Source organism: Echinops telfairi, unplaced genomic scaffold (genome assembly GCF_000313985.2).
Source record: "Echinops telfairi isolate 266 unplaced genomic scaffold, ASM31398v2 ScPeMD7_9;HRSCAF=40, whole genome shotgun sequence".
Taxonomy (NCBI): domain Eukaryota; kingdom Metazoa; phylum Chordata; class Mammalia; order Afrosoricida; family Tenrecidae; genus Echinops; species Echinops telfairi.
In genome coordinates, this window is record NW_022103906.1 from 38,563,216 (window position 1) to 38,582,361 (window position 19,146).

A 19,146-nucleotide genomic window follows, 5' to 3' on the forward strand; every position below is an offset into this window, starting at 1 on the left:
GAGAGCAAATGTTTTGAGAATGATGAGGGCAATGAATGTACAAATGTGCTTTACACAATTGATGTATGTATGGATTGTGATAAGAGTCATATGAGCTCCTAATAAAATGATTAAAAAAAAGAAAACTCCAAAGAGCAGCTCAAGAAGACAGAGTAAAATATTATCATGAAATGTGCATCACTATGGAGTTTGAAAACCACAAAATGCGGAACATACTCAGCATATCTAAAACTGAAATAACTCAAGAAAAAAATCAAGTCCTCAGTTGCAATATCGAAAGAGTCTATGGCCACAATGTTGAATCATGCAGAAAGCATTGTGTTAAGTAGAGAAAAGAATAGTTTTCAAGGATTTTAACTTGTGTAGATCAACAATGAATGCCTATGAAAACAGCAATCAAGAGATCAAAGGATGCATTGCATTAACTAAGTCTGCAGCAGGAGACCTCTTTAGAGTATTGAAAAGCAAGGAGGTTACTTGAAGATTAAGGCGGGCTTGAACCAAACCATGGTCTTTTCAATCACCTCTTATATGTGTGAAAGGTGGACCTTGAACAATGAAGACCAAAGAAGAATGGATACATTTAAATTATGGTGCTGGTGAAGAATATTGACAGTACAGTGGACTGCCAAAAGAAGAAAACTCTCTGTCTTGGAAGAAGCACAAGCAGATTGCCTTTTAGAGGCAACACTGGTCATACTTTGTCTCATGTACTTTGGACACATTTGTCAGGCGAGGCAAGTCCTTGGAGAAGGACATCACCCAGGGTAAAGTAGAGGGAAATGCAAAAGAGAAAGACCCTGGACAACATGGATGAACACATTTGTTACACAATGAGCTGAAATAGAACAATTGTGAGGATAGTGCAGGGCCGGGCAGTGCTTTGTTGGGTTGTACATAGGTGGCTATGAATCTCCACAGAAGAGACAGCATCTAAAAACAACAACAAATAAATAATATAGAAGTATCTTTACTACCGCTTTGTTAGGTTCAGTCACCTTCTCTTTTGCCAGATTTTTCAAAGTACTTCTAAAATGATCTGGTTTTGCTCTATTTCCTTGCAAAAACTTTCCCACATAGAACCCAGAATGCTTTTAATAAAATATAAACAAACATATGTCCTTCCTTTGATCTAAACTCTAATTCAGTCAATAGCTGATGACTATGTAGATAATGTACTAGCTAACTGTAAAATGAGGGATCCTGTGTCATCATGAATTGTAGTTGAACTCTGTGTAGATAAATAAAGCAAATAGATAACATATCAAACAAACTCATTATTATGGTCCTGTATGATTTTTTTGAGTTTGCATCACTTATTTTAATTCCATGGAGTTTGTATTTTCTATTCATCGAGGTATTTTTCAATAATATCTATGCCTGTGTCATTACCATGATTTATTCAAGTTGTCCTCAGCAATTGTTACTAAGTAAATACCTTCCATACCACTTTGTGTAAAAACTATTCTGATCCTGAAACCACAGTTTTTTAAATGTGGTTTACTTTCATTTTAATAGAACTTATCTACCTGGTATTAGATTTTATAATTATTGCTGATTTTTCTTTTTCAATATGAATGCTTTTATCTATTAATCCATAGCATCCTTACTGTCACATAGTAGGGATTCAATACAGGTTGAATAAATTAATACAAGTAAGAATAAATAAATGAATGGTAGCAATTGCTATTGCAAGAACTCACAGTACCATTTGTGTAGATACTTAAGATTCTGTCAATGAAGTACTTTCTGCTATTTTAGTGGTTTTACAACATGTCCTTTTAACTCCAAATAGGAGAGAGTAGAACTATTACATAGGGTTCCCAAGGTTGTAATAATTAGGGAAGCAGATTTTTAGGTCTTTTTGTCCTATGGCACTGCTAGTAGGTTCAAACTTCCAACCTTTCAGTTAACAGTATAAACATCAGGCTGAGAGATCATTTCTGAGTTCCCCATAAAAGTCAGAAAATGACTTCCTGTCAAGCTTCAGGTCACACACAGACCATGAAACATTATTTATTTTGGTCACTGGTTCTCATGTTTCTTCAGACAACTCCCTAGATATCAGCCTTAACCTTTTAACCAAATCCTCATAGAGTGTTGCATACACAAATTGTTCCAACTATTTTTCAGCCTTACTGTAACCATAGAGATTCAAATTAAGTTTAAGGAACCAGGGAAAAACAAGCACCACACAATGCTTTGGTCCCTCTTATCTGCCTCTCCTAAGTTTATAAATCAGAGGCTCTTAGATATGTTTCTAATAAGGGAAGTGATCATTGCTGGCAGAGAGAAAGAGACGTGTGATGCAGGAATACAGCATCTCATTGCTAACATTGCCCAATAATTTTCCCTGGAATGTTTGAATACCCCTTCAAAAATATAAGCTATCCAAAGACAACCTTTCTTGAAGTACTTATGATCAAACCATATGCTATCTGAATTTAAAAATTAACCATTTTATTGAAATATAATTCACATATCTTACAGAATCCTATTGATCAAAGTCCTCAAATGAAGTGATCCTTTTCTGTCACCACATTCTGATGACAAACGCTTCATGCAGCCTGAACACAGTTCATTCTCATCATTTATGGTCCTAGATTTTAGTGGCTGGTTTTAAATGAGATTGGAGACAGAAGTCTTCAATCTCAGATGCAATATGTCAGCATTTCTCGCCCCTTCTCTTCAATATTCTCTTCTAAGTAGCATCACCTTACCCATCTGGCCACCTGCCCGAGTTTTCCCAGGTTAAGTTTGACCTTTGCGCTCTTTGGAATAGTTCATTCCTCTCTTCACCCTGGTTCTTTCTTGCATGTATGGATTTAAAAAAATCAGGCTATATTTTTTTACTGGATGTAAATAAAGTGCCTCATCAGAAAGTTTGTGCTTTCATTACACTTTTTTTTCTGTCACAGATGGTTTTAAAATGTCTTTCATGAGCACAGCGTGGATATTTTTGACCAAAAATAAGCATGTGACCAACACTTGAGATGTTTTTCCCTTTATACTTCATTGCAGGTACTCCTGAAGTAGACCAGTTAGTCAGAAACGCACTTTGTGTCATAGTTTATTGTTATTTTTCACTAAGTTTGCCTGCTCATAGGCACACAAATAAAGTTTATAAACCACAGAGAACACTTCAGACAGAGAAAGGAAGAGGTCAGATTTCTTCCACAGCTGATTACTCCATTCAGAAACATCTCTGGTTGGCCTGAGGCAAAATTGTGAAGAAGTTGACATCTGTCTGCCTCTGTGTGTCACCTTGATTTCCCTGCTTTCTTCTAAATGTTCTCACCCAGTTCCCTAAGTGTACACAGTATCTATGTTGGTTTAATTGAAAAATTAACTTTTCCAAGGCATTACAGATTTTAAGCTTAGTGTTATGCTTTTTCACAGGAGTATTTGAGAGACAAGGTAGAACTAAAACTGCCAAAGAAATGGATAAAGGCATGCCAATACCCTTAATACAGATTTTTCCTTCTCTATGACTTTTCAAACTCTTCCTATCTACAAAGTGGAGTGAAGGGAATATTTTGGAGAGCTTGCTTCTAGCTTTATCAGTATTTACTTGAATTATTGGGAAGACCAGGCTTGCTCATTCTGCATATCTGTCTTTCACTTATTTGAAAGAAATGTGTTAGAATGAGACTTAATGTCTTAGTGTCTGAAATCACACACCCAACTGAGTTGATGTGCCTTTTAAATACATGCTAAATGAAAAAAAAAATGTGTGTGTGCGCGTGGGGGTGGGGAACACTAGTTTCAACTTTGCCACTCTGTGATTTTAAGTTACTGTATAGCTGGTAAGTAACTATCTCCTTATCTGCTTATGTAGTATTAGCCATCCAAACAATGTTCTTGTGATTTCTGATTACTTGATTAGAAATTTCTAGGAGATGGACATATTTGTTCAATTGATTCAAAATGTTGTAAAATATAGAGAAATTACAATTCTAAGACATAAATTATGCAGTAGATTGAGATTTGATCTTGATTTATGTAGAGTATGGGGTAAGCCCATGATGTCTAACCCCTTAAAAACAAACCAACTGCCATTGATTCATCCCAATTCATAGTGATTACACATAGGGCTTATTTCCTGCATAACCACTGGGTGATTTGAATTATTGACCTTGCAGTTGGAAGTCCAATGCTTACCTGACATCACTATCATGTCTCCTTGTAAAAATGAATTATACAATATAATGTGCCCAGTTCAAAGTACTCAGGAAGACTAATCAGACCCTGAGAAATTTAGAAAATATTTTCATGAGGCATTTAATGGACTATTATAGGGATATATAAATGATGATAGCATTTTATGGATGAGACTCCTACCTACTCAATATGTTTTTCTTTACATATGATATTCATATTCATACACTTTACATTCAAACAATATGTTCCTATTGGAAGATGCAGTATGGAGTGCCAAATATCATGTGAGTTACAGAAACTATAAAGATGAATATATTTAAAATTATTATTGATGGTAAAACAGTAGAGTTGGAAATATGAACAAGTAAGCAAAATCATACCAGCATAACAAACATGATAACTGTCATTTTAAAATAATGTCAATATGTAATGTTTAGGGGATATAATGACTTAGGAGATATAGGATTAAATTTTTTGAAGAGATATTTTGAACCTAATGAAGGACGCTTTTAAATACTTAGAGATAAAGAAGATATGACACTAACCCATTGTTATTTCTTCAATTTGGGGAAATTTGAAGGGTAGGAAAATATGAAGGACTCATCCTTCAGAAGTTGATGGTATTCACTTTGTTAACGGAAGGAAGAGCTGAGGTTTTATAAAGATGGAGTCATGGAACCTCTGACTGAGAAGTTGTGGAACCCTCTGAAGCCTCTGTCAATTTGTCTTTAGCCAGCCCACAAATCTCAAAATCAATAGGTCATACAATCAGAAAATATGAACTAAGTGCTAAGTATACATTGGGGCTAAAAATATCACGTCTGTTTGTGTTTATTTTGTAGATGTTATGTGAATTATTGTGTGTGTGAATTAATAAACACATTTTAAGTTTTGAATTCCTTGAGCCTAGAATTACATTCAAGGAAGTTTCAATTAATGGAGATTTAAAAACCTAGTGACTTATCTTAAGATCATTTCAGACTTCAGATTCAGGTACAAAGGAAGAGAGGAAAATTATAATACTGAAATAGAGGCTTAATGGTGAGACAACTACTTCGACAATACATTCTTAGCTGTGGGAGATCATTTATTTTAGAGTAGTTCTGCCAATCTTGATGATAAAAAGGTCTTTTGAACAATGAAAAAACGTTAAATAATTAATGAGGATAGTGTAGCATTTCCTTTTGGAAGATTAGTGTGAATAAAGACTTGAATGTAGAATTTGCTGTTTTTTGACAAGAATGTTAATTTCTGTATTTTTTCTTTTAATTATTCAAATATCATCAGTTTTATCTCATTTCCTTTTCTGCTTAAGAGTCCTATTCAAGACACCACGTTACATTTAGTTACAGTGGCTCCTTAGATAATTTTGGCTGTGAACATTTCTCTGATTTTTTTTGTTTTAGCTAATTTTAATAATTGCGTGGAGTAATGTAGATAGATTAGGTGAATGCTCCACAGCTAGATTTACTTGATGATATTTTCATGATTAGACTGAGGCATGAGTAATTCAGATACAGACCTCAAACATTAAGTCCAATTGTATGACATTTTATCAAGGGTATCCACGTATATCAAGTATCTCTGTTTCCGTTGAACTGGATTGTCGGTGCAGGTTGTGTTTGTCAGGTCTCTCCACTCCAAAGTTATTCCCTTTTTCATTCCATACTATGACTTGGAAAGAAGTCATTAAATGCAGTTCAAACATACCAGGTACAACGTGATGTTTCATCTCCTTGAGAGCAGTGTATCTACATAGATTACTTGGAATTATGCCCAATTTGTTTACTTAATTATTTATTTATATTAGCATATATTCCTGGTGTAGGATCAGGCAGTGTTTTTCTCTGTTGTACATAAGGCGGCTGTGAGTCCTAGGAGAACTGATTAAGAGCCAATGATACTGAAGACAGAAGATCAAGCTACAGTGAAGGTATTAGCAAAAATCAAGGCCCAGGCATTGATGGACTACCAAATGGCATATTTTAACAAGCTGATGAAGCACTAGAAATAGTCATTGACCTATGCCAAGAACTTTGGACATCTATCTTACTGGAAGATATCCATATTTGTGCCCATTCCAAAGAAAAGTGACCCAATCAAATATGCAAATTGTTGATAATTAATATCAAATGCAAGTAAAACTTTGCTGAAATATTTCAAAATGTGTTGCAGCTGCACATTGATGGTAAACTGCCATAAATTCAAGCTGGTATCCAATGAGGATGGGCTTAAGGGATAATATTGCTGACATTAGATGGATTTTGGCTAAAATCAGAGAATACCAGAAAGATATTACTTGTGTTTTATTGATTATGCAAATGCATTTGACCATGTAGATCATAATAAACTATGGATAGCATTAAGAAAAATGGGAATTCCAGAACACTTTATTGTGCTCATGCAGAACCTAGACATAGAATAAAAGGCAGTTGCGTGAAGAGAACAAGGGTAAACTATGATTTAAAATCAGTGAAAGTGCGTGTCAGGGTCGTTTCTTATCACAATACTTATTCAATTTATATGCTGAGCAAGTAAACTGAGAAGCTGGATTATCTGACATATAACACAGCATCAGATTGGAGGAAGACTTATTAACAAACTGTGATATCCAGATGACATAGCGTTGCTTGCTAAACATGAGGAGGACCAGAGCACTTAGTGATAAAAAAATTGCAGACTGCATTTCAGTGTAAAGAAAACCAAAATTCTCACAACTGGACTAATAGGTAAGTGACATCATGACAAATGATAAATAGATCGAAGTCATCAAAGATTTCATTGTGCTTGAATCCACAGTCAATGCTCATAGGAACAGCAGTCAAGAAATTAAATGATATGTTGCATTGGGCAAATATGCCGTGGAAGACCTCTTAAAGTGTTAAAGAGCAAGGATGTCTTTTTGAGAACTAAGGTGTGGCTGACCACTCCCTCAAAAAAATCCCAAACAAACCCAAACACACTTCCATCAAGTTGATTCTGACCCATAGCAACCTGATAGAGCAGACTGCACTGCCCCTGTGGGTTTCTAAGGTTAGAGCTCTTTATGGAAAGAGAAAGCCTCATCTTTCTTACCCAGAATAGTGGGTGATTTTTAATTACTAACCTTGGGGTTATTAATTAAGCATAACCAATACAAGATCAGGGCTCCTTAACAGCTGACTCAAGCCATGCTATTTTTTCTCTGTCCCATATGCTTGTGAAAGTTTGATGATGGATAAGGAGGGTTACAAAAGAATTGGTGCACTTAAACTATGGTGTTGGTAAATTATATTTGGACTTTCTCTTTGAACAGTATTGTGGACTAACAGAACAAACCATGTGTCTTGCAATGAGTACAGGCAAAATATTCCTTAGAAGAGAGCATGGTGAGACTTCATCTCAGGTGCTTTGGACATGATCAGGAGAGCCCAACTCCAGGAAAAGTGCAACGTGCTTGGTAAAGGAGAGGGTCGGTGAAACAGAGGAAGATCCTCAAGGAGATGGACTGCTGCAGTGGCTGCGGCAACAAGCTCAAACAGGAGAACAATTGTGAGGATGGCACAGAAAAGGACAACGTTTGGTTCTGGTTTACACAGCGTGGAACTGACTTGATGGCACACAGCAACCACAGCAACTTCCTGCATTGAAGTTCTTTCATACATCTGTAAACTATTTTTATTACTTGCTACATTCTGCACTTCATTCTGGGATTTCCTTGAAAACTTAATAATATTTTATGAGTTTGTGTACAATATGATTTAGTCTTGGTGCTGTAAATCTTTAGCATTTTGATAAACACATAATATTATAATTCAATATTACAATATCATATAGAATTGTTTAAACTTCCCCCAAATATTTGGTAATTCACTTAGAGTGCTCTCCCTTTCTGCATTTCTGCATCATCTCCCTTGTTACTAGTAATTTTGTATTGTCATTTTTTGCAAAAATGCCTTGTAATAGAAACCATAGAGTATGTAAACTTTCTGATTAATATCTTTCACTTAAGATTCACTCATGTCTTTTTATGGACTGATATTTCTATTTTTGCTGAATATATATATATACCACAGATTTTTATTTTGATATCTAATGAAAGGGTGGTTCAGATTTGCAAAAGCTGTGTTACCAGATTGTGTCTTTTCATAATTCCTCTTCAATCTGTATACTTAATCTAAGAAGTCATATTACATAAAGAAGAGTTCACATCATAACTGGAAGAAAACTCATTATAACCCTGCAGGATGTAGAATATTCTGTGTTGCTTCTGAAGCACTCACAATGCTACTTATACCTGAATTGAAGAAAATTAAAATCCTCAACCTGGACTGAGAAATAGCAATATGATAAATGAAGGAAAACGTGAAGCTCTCAATTATTTCATTCTACTTGGACCAACAACTTTTGTCTCAAAAATCAGTAATCAAGATATCAAATCTGCTTCCAAAAATATTTTAAGTGTTCAAAATTAAAGACATCATTTTGAGGACTAAAATGTACCTGATTCAACCATGGTATTTTCAACCACTTCATCTGTATGCAAAAGCTGCATAGTAAAAAGACAAACAAAACAAAACCCTAAAACCATACATTTATTGGTGAAAGATATCACCATTAGAATGAGCAAAATCTGTCTTGAAAGTATAACCACAAGTACGGATGGTAATATTACATTTCATGCACTTTGGATTGTTACACAGAATGCCTAGACCTTAGAAATTGACATTCTGTTTGGTAAGCTAGATAAAGAGCCAATGAAAAGACGGAAGACCCTCATTGAGATGAGTTAACACTGTGGACTGTAAGAATCGTTTCAAACATGGCAGTGATTGCAGGGATGCTACACGACTGTACAACATTTGGTTGTTTCCAGAGACTCACTTTGCATTGAAACTATTTGATGGCACCTAATAGCAAATAGGAACCTTGGTAGCTTAGTGGTTACAAATTGTAACCAAAGTCTGAACATTCAAAACTACCAAGCTCCTTGGAAGAAAGAAGGGCAATTAGCAAAGGTATTAATGGGTTGAAGACCAGGCCACTATGCCACTGCCTCTCTGCTTATACTCTCCAGTTCTGCATGTGCCTGTTGAAGAAGGCAAACAGGTGCCTAAGATCTCTTCCCTGTAGGTCTTCATTGATGAAGACATTGAGTCCTTCACTACTACAGCTAACCGATGCAGGAGACTGAGACCAGAGTTGGGGCCTAAACTATTAGAAATTCCCATTAATGGAATTGTTCTTTTAAAACCAAGATAGTCTTTAGAAATTAGTTGCACTATTGAGAAGGAACTTGTTGAAGCTAAAGTTCCAGAAAGAGAGAGATCATGACAATGCAGCAGAATCTCTTTTTGAGCAAACTACAGCTTTAATCTAGTGAGTTGAATCAATGAAACATTCCAGGAAGAAATTCAAGAATTTAATGAAGACCCAACATCAGCCATAGACCACATTAGTTATGGGAATCCAGCAAGAAAACAGACAAATCAGAGAATTACAACAGGAAAACAAAGAATTGCGTACATCCCTGGAAGAATATCAGTCTGCTTTGGAACTTATAATGAGCAAGTATGAGAACAGATATTTAAATTGCTAATAGCAAGGAAATAGGATGACCCAGGGCTTCTGGGAAGATAGTGCTAATATAGGATCCCCTGCATGAAGAGTTTTTGTGTGATCATGAAATTTATGGGTGAGGATTCTGAGTTGGGGGACTGTGTCTCGCAGAACCCGAGGTTCTTTGGTCAGTTCTTTTATGAAAACACAGCTGTGCCGGTAACACTTGTCGTCCCTTTGAGTGCCCAGCTGCACATTCACTTTTCACAGCACCTGCCTGTGCCTTCCATCACTTGTCAGTGAGGCGCCAAATCCAGCTTGCCAGCATGGGGAGATGGCGCAGGGTGGTCTACCCCTCACGGGCATCCCACAAGCACCTGCATGGACTCCTGGAGTCCCTGGACCCTGGAACCTGCAGCAGCCCAAAGAGTAGGGCTATGGAGAGTAGATTATGGGAGAGAGTCCCTAGTCATGGCCCAGTTACCTCCTATGGTGGCAGAGGCACAACTTGGTTCTGCAGATAGATAGCCCAGCTCTCTGAACAGGGGATATAGGTTCTGCTAAAACAGAGCATAGTAAGTTGCAGGATGTTGTTAGATTTGCTCCTATTTTCTTTTGAGCAAGGATACACAAAACACCTTACCCCTCTGGATGAAAAAGAACTCAACATTTCCTGATTTCTAGAAGGCTTTCCTGCTTCAAGCGAGGTACCTTGGTGCACTGGGGTCCACAGTCTTCAGTAAGATTTCTCACTGCCCTGGGGCATCAATTATAATAGCCCATATTCACCCTAAGACCACACATGTGGCATCGATAGTTCTGAGTTGTGCAGGAATCCACTGTTACAAGCACAAAAATGGAAGGACTACAATCTCCCTACATAACACACAGGGACGATAAGAGACTCTGGTAGATTCAATTACCCCTCATTTACCCCAAAACTCATAACATCTAGAACCTGTTCTCTCCATCTCAGTACCACATCTCTCCTTTAAAGTTAACTTACCAAGTAAAATCACATCTCCCATGACTCTCTTCTTCAACTCATTAATAATTACTATACTTAATGGGAAGGCTTCCTGTGACTAATACCACCACTTAAAACCTACTCCTAAGCACCTATACACTAATCCTCCTATTCATGCAACTAACACTCCCTCCTTATCTACACAAAATACAGTTTTCAGCACCTAACTGGTCCTCCACTAACCTCAGGTGCCAGCATCTCCCCACCTACACATCCAAGAATACTATGCACCACCTTTAGATCAACAATGATGCGATATAAACAACAGCCAACACCAGAAGCTACCGAAAAAAATCTAGAGTAACAAAAGTCAATTACTGAAGATGATCTAAACTCAAGTTTAGTCTTTGAATTGCCACAGGAAGAATATGTGAGAATGACGTTTAGGGCCATACAAGAAATTAATGGATCAATCCTGAAAGCTGATGACAAAATAGAGATACTAGAATCTTCACACCAACAGGAAATCCAGAAGTTAAGGAATGATGTAGCAGAAATAAAGAAAACAGTGATTGATCTCAATAGAATGGAAGAAATGGAAAACTAGATCAGCGATCTTGAAGATAAAGAAGCAGAATTCAGCAAATAAGAGAAATAATTAAAAAGCAAAGGGATCTGAAGAAAGCCTAAGGATGATGTGAGATTCCATGAAGTGAAACAATATTTGAATAATCAGAGTGCCTGAAAAGGAAGAAACAAATAAGCATACAGTTAAAACAGTAAGGAAATTCTTTGAAGAAAATTTCTCCCAATATCACAAAGGAGACAATAACCTTTCAGTAAGCAAAGAGAACATGAATTAGATTAACACCTCCCCCCCCCACACACACACCCCAAAAAACCCCAAACACATTGACATATAGTAGTAAAATCACCCAATTTCAAAGAACAGGAGATAACATGAGAGCAGCTAGAGGGGAAAAAAAACAGTCACATATGAAGGTAAACAGACAACAAGCCCAGACCTCTCCACAGAAACCATGCAGGAAAGAAAAAAATTGGACCAACGTATTCCGAAAGTTGAAAGATAACTGAAATCCAAGAATCCATTATCCAAAACCTAAGGGATGCAGCAAAAATATTTATCAGAGGTCACTTTATTGCAATAAATGGACACATATTAAAAGAGGAGAGGATTATGTTCAGCACCTGAACACATCACTTAAGCAGTTAGAATAGAGTCCACAGCATAATCCTTCCAACAGCAAAAGAAAACAAATCAGAAAAACAAGATTGGAAATAAATGGACTGGAAAACAGAAGAATAATGGAGAAAAAATCAACAAACCAAAAAGTTGGTTCTTTGAAAGGATCAACAAAATCGACAAAGTGCTAGCAAAGTTAACAAAGGAAAAGAAGGCGCAGGCATCAATATCTAGAATTAGAGATGAAACATGGGAAGTCACAAAAGACACTATAAATAAAAAGTTTAATATTGCCGTACTACAAATTACACAAAACCTTCCAGAACATAGACAGGGACAGCAAACTCACAAATTCATTTGATGATGCCAGCATAACCCTGATACCAAAATCAGGCAAATACCCCCACAAGGGTAGAGAATGATAGACCATATCTCTCATGAGCATAGATGCAAAAATCCTCAACAAAATTTTATCCAATAGAATCCAACAACATATAAAAAAATACATCATTAGCAAGTGAGATTCATACCAGGGGGCACAGGGATGGTTCAACACTCAAGAAAACAATTCAAATAATCCACCACATGAATAAGAAAAAGGAAAAGAACCATATGATCATATCAACTGATGTAGAAAAAGCATCTGATAACACCCAACACCCATTCCTAATAAAGACTCTTAAGAATATATGATTAGAAGGGAAAATCCATAATACAGTAAAAGGTATATACAAACACCAAATAGCTAACATTACACTTAATGGAGAAAAACTGAAAACATTTCCACTAAATAAGGCAATGCAATACAATGTCTCCACTTCTATTCAACGTTGTGCTGCAAGTCCTAGCTAATACCATAAGACAATGGCATGAGATCTAGGTTGTATGATTGGGTAAAGAAGAAGTGAAACTTTTACTATTTGCAGATGACATGGTTTTATATATTGAGAATTCTAATGGGTCCGTAATAGGATTGCTGGAAACAATTGTGCTTAGTAGAATATCATGATACAAGATTAGCAAACAGAAATCAATTGGATTCCTATATACCAGTGATGGGAATACAAAAGAAAGATATCAAGGAATCAGTTTTATTCACAATAGCTGTGCAAAAGCTGAAGTACCTAGGAATAAACCTAATAATAATAATAAAAGACCTGTATGAAGAAAATACAGACCATGACTACAGGAAACCAAAGGGGATCAACACAAATGGAAGCATATTTTGTGTTTGTGGATCAGAAAACTAAACATTGTGAAAATGTCAATACTACCTAAAGCAATCTACTAATTACATGCAATGCAGATCCAAATTCCTGCATCATTCTTCAAAGAAATGGAAAAACTGATTACCAACTTTACATGGAAAGGGAAGAAGCCCAGGATGGGCAAAGAACTCCTCAAGAAGAGCAAAATAGTTGGCCATGCACTACCTGACCTCAAAAACTACCATAGAGCCCAGTTGTCAAAACAGCCTGGTACTGGTACAATGATAGATACTTGGACCAATAGTTCAGGACAGAAAATCCAGAAATAAAAACATCTGCATACAGACAACTGATTTCTGACAAAAGTCTAAAAAACATTAAATGGGAAGCAGATGCCCTCTTCAATAAATGATGTTAGAAAAGCTAGATATTCACTTTTAGGAGAATAAAACAAGATACATATCTCACTCCATGCACAAAAACAAAGTCAAGGTGGATTGAAGACCTAGATGTAAACCCAAAGCTATCAGGGTCACCAATGAGGAATTTGGGACACTGTTAGGAGCCATCGTATTGGGAATACATGGACTATAGGAAACACACTCCATGGAAGATAAAATAGATGAATGGGATCTATTAAAAATAAAACACTTGTGCACATTGAAAGACTTCATTAAAAAAATAAAAAGGGGAAAGCTATTTAGTAATGATACAAGAGACAAAAATCTAATTACTAAATTCTACAGAATTTTACAAACCTCCAACAAGGAAAAACAAACAAACCTAATAACCCTCTAAGAAGGTGGGCAAATGAACTGAACAAAAGATTCACAAAGAATGACACTCAAATGGCTAATAAACACACGAGGACATGCTCCCCGCCATTAGCCATCCAGGAAATGCAAGTCAAAGCAACCATGAGATACCACCTAATGCCCATTACTGAAGCCCACTTTTAAAAAATTGAGAACAACAAAGGTTGGGAGGGTGTGGTGAGATAGGAAATCAGATCGAATGCCGGTAAACTTATGAATGTATATAGCCACCGTGGAAGGTGATATGGAGATACCTAAAACAGAAATGGAGCTACCATATGCCCCAGCAATACCACTCCTGGGCACATACCCCAAAGAAATAAGAAACCCAGCATGAACTGACATTCGTTTCCTCCTGTTCATCACAGCACAATAGCAAGAAGATGGAAACAGTCTAAATTCCCATCAATTGAAGAATGTTTTAAAAACTCTGCTACATACACACATATCTAAAAACAGTTTTGAAGCATATCAATTCATGGCGGGATCTGAAAGATATTATGCTGACTGAAATTAGTAAAGCACAAAAGGACAAATATTATATGAGTCCACTGAGGTAGGAACAAGCAGCACAATGGGCACAAGCTCAAGCTTGAATGGCATCCAATTTTCTGGCTGGGGACCAGACAGCCTGGTAAAGAGGCAGACCAGTACCAATGCACCATCATTCACTCCAGGTAAGAACGTTAGCACCTCGCAACTGGGATCAAATGGATGCTGTTTGCTGAATAGTTCCCATGTGGATCTGGGGTGAGACCCCCAGGAGAGGGAGGCATCTATGTCAGAGGGATGAGGCTTACTGATGGGAGGGACAGCACAGGAGAGAAGGAAGGTATCAGTCACATTTGGGAGAATACAGATACATGTCTTTTGGCGGGGACATTTAGGTGGGGAGTGTCTTTAACGGCATGGAGTGGATAGGCAAAATTGAATTAGGGTATCTGGGGATATCCCAGGAACCCAGGTCAGGTGCCAAGGAACGCTGGGACACAGAATGCTGCATCTTCAGGGTGCATAGCATGCTCCAGAGGTCACATCAGTGAGACTCTGTGGGAACTCCACTGGGTGAACTGGACTCTATCGCAGACACACTTGTAACCTGAAGACTTAAGTCTAAAAACACATGGGTCTGAGGAAGCTGAAGACAGCTGTACCCAGAGCGGTGTACTGTAGGTTGGCACACAAACAAGGTCTTACTACATCAACGCCCTATATTCTGTATTCAGATAAGTATTATTCTGGCAATCCTGTGATGGACATTCTGTTTTATTTTGCTTATGCGTGTTCATATTAGGGTGTATCTCAGAGGTGTGTTGCCATTAGTGGGTCACCCTCTTGAAGTTGCGTTATTTGTTTTTCTCCTTTTTGGTACATGTAACCCGGAGATATTGAGCCTACAGGGAAATAAATAGAACAAGGGTTTGGAGGGAGGGGGATGTAGAGAGGGAGCGTGGCAGTTCATAAACTGTCAACTTAAGTGAAGGGGTGGAGTCTAGCCTGTGAATCAGGTGATAGCCAGTGAGTCCTCTGTGTGGGCATGGCCTTCTCCTGAGGATACTGGGCTCTCCTGTCTTCCTTACTGGAGATGCGACACACACTCTTTCTCTGGGAGATGTTCTTGTTGATAAGACACAAGGAGCTACGCTGATTGAGTCAGAGTTCTGGGGCTGGAATAGCTATGTTGAGACCCATGACAGCGCTGAGATACTTGCACCACCACTGATCCACAAGACTTTCCTCCCACTGGCCTGAGATCTTCCTGCATTCAACATCATTGCATGTGTTGTGGGAGTCTGAAGAGGAATTTATAAACTGGTATTGGGCTGCTAATAGGACTTTTGGACTTGATCTGGACTGGGCTGGGATGTTTTCTTAATATACAATTATTCTTTGATATAAAGCTCTTTCTTATACACATATAAGTGCCTATGAATTTGTTTCCCTAGTTAACCCAGACTAACACAGGGGGATAAAAGGGAAATGATGTCAAGAAGTCCAGGAAGGAAAAGTATGGTAGGAGACATTATGGTAGCAACAGCACAACTCTGTTGGATGTGATTGAACTATGGCATGATATGATAGGTGTACTAACTCCCAAGTAACAGCAAATTAAAAGGGGGGAAAAAAGCATATAGCCAGGATGGCTTTTGGGCTCCCACTAATTCCTAGCTCCTTAATAAGAACAATGAGTTCTTACATCATGACCCTGCTTGATACTCGCCCTCAGGAAGGGAACACAGAAGATATGGGTGCTATAGCAAATTGTGGTAAAGAATGTAGATGGTGCCTGGCTATCAGATAAAATAGCATCTGGTGTCTTAAAGGCTTGTCTCCAAACAAGCAGCCATCTAAGTGAGATGTCAATAAGTTCACATGGAAAAAACATACCATTATCAGTCACCGAAGTATTGTCATCCATTTACTCTTAAATTGAAGAAGAGATCAGTATCAGAGCCTAATTTATGATTCTTCCGTGTGAAGAAAGCAATGGATGGCAGTGGGAGCCCAAGATTCATTTGTGGAGCTACATAGAAAACAAGGCTATGGAGAACTACCCCTAGCTAAAATTGAGGAATGGGAGGAAAAGGGTCACTAAACAGTGCTTGGGAGAGAAGAGTATAAAAGATGAAAAGATTTATAGAAGATAAATCTGACTTGAACTGTTAAAACTTTGTCCGTAGCTCCCCCTTATGATGTAGACTGGACCTGATCTTGTTTCCAGTTCGTTTTGTTTGGGTTTGTTCATTTTCGGGTGTATCTCACAGGTGTTATGTCAGTGGGGGTGACCCTCTTGAAGCTGTGTTATATGCTTTTCAGCTTTTCAGTAGATGAAACCCAGGTTTGATGAAGCTATAGGGACACAAGTACACTGAGGGGTGGAGGGTGGTGGGGTCAAAGGGAGATGATGTCAAGAAGACCATGTAGAAAAAGAATGTTTGGACACTGTGGTAGACCTTGTGAAATTTGTTCTACTTGATGTGACTGAAATATGGAATGATAAGATATATGTATTAAATCCAACTAATAATAATAAAAGATGATCCAGGTTTAATAATGAAGTTATTTTAATGGCATCAGGAATGAGGAAAGCCATGGAAATTGATGAGCAACAGGGTTCACCAGGAGCCGGAAGGAATATTTCAAGTTGAACAAGAAATCAAAAACGTGAGAGAAATCCTTCAGATACCTTGAGAATCATTTCTGAACCTCAGAAAAAGTACCTCTTTGTCAGAATTGGTGACCTGAGTCTGAGGAAAAGCTCAAGAGTTTCTAGCACGTGAGCCACTTATATGACATCACTGAAGCTGTGTATATATATATATATATATATACATACACACATACACGTAGAGTATACTAAAAAGTTACATTTTAAGTGATAACAAGAACATTCATATTTAAATGGTAATTGACTTTGTCCTAAGACAACATTAAAAAGTAGAAATTAAGTAATTTATAATTAGTGAACAGATGAGGGATTTTCAGTGATGACTGAATATAAAAAATGCTTCCAATAGTACTCTTGGGTAGTTCTAGATGATGTTCAGGTAACCTTTCATATTTCCAGTAAATCAGAATTTATAGAATTATTCCACTTTAAAAATACAAATTTATGGGCTTTTAAGAGTTTGGTTTAAGTGATTGCCTGTCCACTTTTCCTTTTTTTGTCAAATAAAATTATTTTAATGGCTTTAAGGTGTTAAAGAGCTGATTTAATTTTAGCTAGTTTATGCTATTGAAATTTGTCTTATAATTTTCCATATGTTGCTTAACTGTGTGAAATATCTCAGGAATGAAAGAGAAGGAATACTACTTTCTAAAATAAAGATCTTTTAAGAGATATATTTATTAGGTTAAATTACTCCTCTGAAAGAAAAGTTTTAGCTCTAAGTCAATAGTGAAGATGAGATTTTTATCTTCAATGTTTGGTCTTTGATGTTTTCTGTAGCTATATTTAACTAACAGAATAGAACTGTTAAATGTTTATTCTTAAATACTAACAGTATAAAGTAACTCATAATTTCAAAAACACCCCAAAACCTCTAAGATTTTCCTTTATAACCTTGTAGTCAAAAGGAGTGAAAATTTCTTGGTCTTAGAAGTATGTTTTGTTTTTACAGCATGCCAAATATCTAGTACATAAGTTTTAAAAGGTCACCAAATAAAGAAATGTGCATTTAATATCAGTTGAAATCTAAAGTTTTCTTATTTTGTGGTAATTATGAAATAAAAGAACAAGAGTATCAAAGAAGCTTAAATATATTTATTTAAAATAAGGATTCAAATCAGCAAATATAGAAAAATTCTGCCCTTGAATGTTTAATCTGTTTAAATACATTCTTTTTTGTGTGATCCAAGTGAGTTTTTATAAAGGATCTAAATACATTCTTTCAAGATGATAATTTTCATGTATAATTTCAAGTATTGCTAATATTCAAAGCTACTTTTCACTTTAGAGATTTTCTCTTAAGTCTGGAGAAAGGGGCTTCCGGGGTTGAGTGACTAGTTCAAGACTCATGCCCCCAACATTGAGAGGCCTTAACTGATAATTTATCAATAGCAGTTTTTGTTTTGAAATTTTCTATTGGCTTTTGGATAATATTTCTTCATTTGATGGCAATTCACTCAAAGAGTTTCTATCCCAAGTTAGAACAAGGCATGCAGTTGAGACTATCTCTGAGTCAATTCACTATGACCACTCTATTATAAACTATGACTTGGTAATTATTTTTATAAACAAGTAAGCGGAGTTAACTTATTATTGGCTTTCTTCCTTGTTATAATTGTTAAGTTCTTTGGTGTTATAAAGACCTTTACTTTGCTATGCAGCAACAGTTTTCCATCCATAAGTTGATTGGTTTGTTTGAAGCCAAAGGTCACATCTATGTCTGGCAGTATGTACTGCACGGGAGCCAACTTTAATAATAAAGAAGAGTGATTAAAAAAATGAATCAGACATCATTTGGAAGGAGAAAGTGAACACGTGATGAGAATGAGGAGCAATATGAATCAGAGAAGCTCTGCCAGCCATTCCAACTCAACATGCTATCTCGAGACAAAGCTAGGAGCAATCCTGCATAAAAATTTTCACATATCCTCAATAAAAATCTAGTATCCCAGAGGAAAACAGAGTGAGTGAAATTCAACCAAGATTTAAGAAGGAAATACACAGGATGAAGGATGAGCGTTCCAGGGATCCTGGCATCCACAAAATAGGGAGAGAGGTAGGATCCAGGGACAGTACCTGACCAC

The 19,146-nt window shown here is 36.9% G+C and overlaps 1 pseudogene; it reads left to right on the forward strand.

Annotated features, from left to right (window-relative positions):
* LOC101641558 overlaps positions 1-17,139 on the forward strand; it is a 21,339-nt pseudogene extending 4,200 nt beyond the window's left edge.
* The last annotated feature ends 2,007 nt before the right edge of the window (positions 17,140-19,146 follow it).